Source organism: Piliocolobus tephrosceles, chromosome 8 (genome assembly GCF_002776525.5).
Source record: "Piliocolobus tephrosceles isolate RC106 chromosome 8, ASM277652v3, whole genome shotgun sequence".
In the NCBI taxonomy this organism is placed as follows: Eukaryota; Metazoa; Chordata; class Mammalia; order Primates; family Cercopithecidae; genus Piliocolobus; species Piliocolobus tephrosceles.
The window spans coordinates 51014677-51018474 of record NC_045441.1 but is presented as its reverse complement, the minus strand read 5'-3'; the positions used below and the strand labels follow the sequence as shown (position 1 = coordinate 51018474).

Genomic DNA, 3798 nt, shown 5'->3' with positions numbered 1-3798 from the left:
TCCTTCTCCTTCTCCTTCTCCTTCTCCTTCTCCTTCTTCTTCTTCTTCTTCTTCTTCTTCTTCTTCTTTCCTTCTTCTTTTCTTGATAGAGTCTAGCTCTGTTGTTCAGGCTGGAGTGCAGTGGTGTGATCTCGATTCACTGTGACCTCCACCTCTCTGGTTCAAGTGATTCTTGTGTCTCAGCGTCCTGAGTAGCTGGGTTTACAGGTGTGCACCACCATGCCCAGCTAATGTTTTTGTATTTTTAATAGAGGTGAGTTTTTGCTCTGTTGGTCAGGATGGTCTCAAACTCCTGGCCTCAACTGATCTGTCCATTCCCAAAGTTCTGGGATTACAGGCATGAGTCACCACACCTTGCCCACCATGCTCTTCTAAACAACCAGCTATTACATTAACTAATAGAGTGAGAACTTACTCATTACCATGGGGATGGCACCAAGCCATTCATGAGAGATCCACCTCCATGATCCAAACACCTCCCAGTTGGCCTCATCTCCAATATTGGGACCAAATTTCAATATAAGATTTGAAGAGGACAAATATCCAAACCATCTTAGGTAACAAGTGCACCATCTCTCAGCAGGCTAAGCTCAGCTCTCAGCAGGCTAAGGTTAATGGGTCTTTGAGTGCTTCATTTACTTTATTCTCTGCCTGTTCTGCCTGGGTCATAATGGAGGGGAAGATACCATGGCAAGCTCTCAGGCACAGCAGATTCTAGAGGGACATCAATAATTGACTGTCTATGTCAGACAGGTGCCTGAAAAGTTGGTGTCACCATAGCAAGCTTTTGAGGGGTGTGGGGGATTGGATCCATTTGGCTAATTAATAATGATATTTAATACACACATATGCCTGCATAGAAAAGTTTGAACATGAAATTAGAGCTAATTAAAATAGAACATGACAACCTGAACTGACTTTGTCTTGTTCTTGCTTTGGGTATATTTTTTATATCACAGGGAAAGGACTTTCAATTGTAAAAGTTAGCTACCCTTGGGTTTCCTAAAAAACGAATACCTGTCTAAATATACAACAATCAATGCTCCCCTTTATTTCCTTTCTTTCTTTCTTTCTTTTTTTTTTTTGAGATGGAGTCTTGCTCTGTCACCCAGGCTAGAGTGTACAGTGGCAATCTCGGCTCACCGTAACTTCCGCCTCCCAGGTTCAGGCAATTCTCTCACCTCAGCCTCCCGAGTAGCTGGAATTACAGGTGCCTGCCACCATGCCTGGCTAATTTTTGTAATTTTAGTAGAGATCGGTTTTCACCACGTTGGCCAGGCTGGTCTTGAACTCCTGACCTCAGGTGATCTTCCAGCCTTTGTCTCCCAAAGTGCTGGGATTACAGGCATGAACCACCATGCCCGGCTTCCCTTTTCATATTTCTTACTGAATTACCACTTTAATCTTCACACTTTCTTCCTTTGCTCTCCTTCTTATCCTAATTATTAATATATATAATATTGAATGGAAATTTTAGTTGCTTTACTTGAGGAAGAATATTTGGTTACAGACCCATGAACTGCTGTTGGACTTTTGTTTGGTTGAGTGGATAAAGTAAGCTGAAAGCAATAGCAGATAACTCGGGGCAATTTTTGCTGAGGATATGTGAAGGAAAGACAGAGGAGTGGTGGTGAGCTATCAGAGTGATAGCTCTGGAAGGGTTGTTCAAGGCAGAATTATTAGAGTGAAGGGCTCAGCAGAGGCTCTTCACTCTGTTTCTGTTTCTGTGAGATCTCCTGTAAAATATCCACAACTAGTAAATTTGTTGTGGAATTGTGGTCTGTCTTGAGATGTATTAAAGAAGTCCTGAGTCCTTGGGTGTGGGATATAGCAGAGACTGCCTCTGGAGATCCACATCATTGGGATTCCATGGGGGAATGTTTGTGGCAAGAATTTCAGCATAATGAGCAGAAACTGGCCCTCCCACAGTCTTTCCCCTTGCATTAAGAAGAGTGCTCCTCCTTTCTTCTGTGAGCAGGCCAAATGGATTTGATTATCAAGGGCCAAGTTCACAGGAGGAGAAGGGTAATGAATAGGTTGGGGCACTGTTGCTTTGCCTAACCTTGTTAAAAGAAGCCCAGTTTTGTTTGGAAGGCAACTCCTAGCCCCAGGTGAGAAATCAGGATTAAAGTAATTACAGTATCCTATTTATCTTTGCCAGTGATTGGTTTAGGGAACTGAGCATATGACCTAATTCTGGCCTGTGAGATACAAGGGGGGATGTTTGCTGGGTGACTTTCAATTTTCTTCTGTAATAAGAGAGGTTTGTATTACCAGAAGGTCCTTTCCCACCAGTTCTCTTCCTTCCTACTTGGATTACTATGGTGTGAGGATGTCATGCCTGGAGCTTTGGCAGCCATTTTGTGACCGTGAGATGAAGGCCCATACAATTGCAAGGAGGTTACACAACCTTAGAGCTACCTATCTCTAGACATTTTGTCAGGTGAGACGAATGGATACATTTGTGGTTAAGCCCCTGTTAGTCAGGTTTTCTATGTGCAGCTGATATAGAACCCAAGTGCTCCTCCTCCTTTGGTCATAGACTAGATGAAGTTAGATGCTTTAGTTCTTACCTTGTGGGCAGAGTTGGAGTTTCCAAGTTGCAGCCTGAGGCAGCTGCAGAATTGAGGTAGTGCTCTGGGGTCATGAAGGCTTTGCTTTTGTTGCTAGGCAGCACGCTGGGGTCTGGTCCTTACAGAGCGCTTTCTCTCTCTCTCTCAGCATTCTTCACCTGTCTCCATACTCCCTCCCTCCATCTTCCAGGAACTGTCTCTGCCTGTGGGGATGGACAGTAGCATCTAGCCTAGAGGAGCCCTCTGAGGTAGGTCACACTCCAGTTGGAGTTGGGTGTGTGCCACTTTGGTGGGGATCCTTTCAACTTGGACAGGGCCCCCCCACCCATAGCTCATGGGCATAGATGCAGTGCACCACCTGCAATCACCTCAGGTCACCTCTGATGAATATTCCAGCCATGGAGTGATCTGACCCCTTCCTTCCAACCAACATCATCTTCTTCCGTGCCATGCAACACACATTAACCTCCAGGAACATTTGTGTGTCTTCTTTTGAAAAATGTCTGTTCAGATCTTTTGCCCATTTTTAATTAGATCATTAGATTGTTTTTCCTATAGAGTTGTTTGAGTTCCTTATATATTCTAGTTATTAATCCTTTGTCAGATGGATAGTTTGCAAATATTTTTCCCCGTTCTGTGGGTTGTTTTTCACTTGGTTGATTGTTTCCTTTGCAGTCATGGCTATAGCATTTTTCTTAAACTTTTATTTTAGGTTATTTTAGGGTACATGTACAGGTTTGTTAATACAGGCAAACTCATATCATGGGGGTTTGGTATACAGATTATTTCATCACCCTGGTATTCAGCATAGTACTCCATAGTTATTTTTCCTGATCCTCTTCCTCCTCGCACCCTTCTCCCTCAAAGAGACCCCAGTGTCTGTTGTTCCCCTCTTTGTGTCCATTGGTTCTCTCTCTCTCTTTTTTTTTTTTTCTGAGACAGAGTCTCACCCTGTTGCCCACGCTGGAGAGCAGTGGCATGATCTCGGCTCACTGCAACCTCTGCCTCTCAGGTTTAAGCAATTCTCCTGCCTCAGCCTCCTGAGTAGCTGGGATTACAGGTGTTTACCACGATGCCCAGCTAATTTTTGTATTTTTGGTAGACATGGGGTTCCACCATGTTGGCCAGGCTGGTCTCAAACTCCTGACCTCAAGTGATCCACCCGCCTCAGCCTCCCAAATTGCTGGGATTACAGGCGTGAGCCACCATATCCGGCCCAATTCGT

The 3798-nt window shown here is 44.3% G+C and overlaps 1 pseudogene; it reads right to left on the bottom strand.

Annotated features, from left to right (window-relative positions):
- The window catches only part of LOC111522202, an 18436-nt pseudogene extending 15789 nt beyond the window's left edge, over positions 1–2647 (bottom strand).
- Between the last annotated feature and the right edge of the window lie 1151 nt (positions 2648–3798).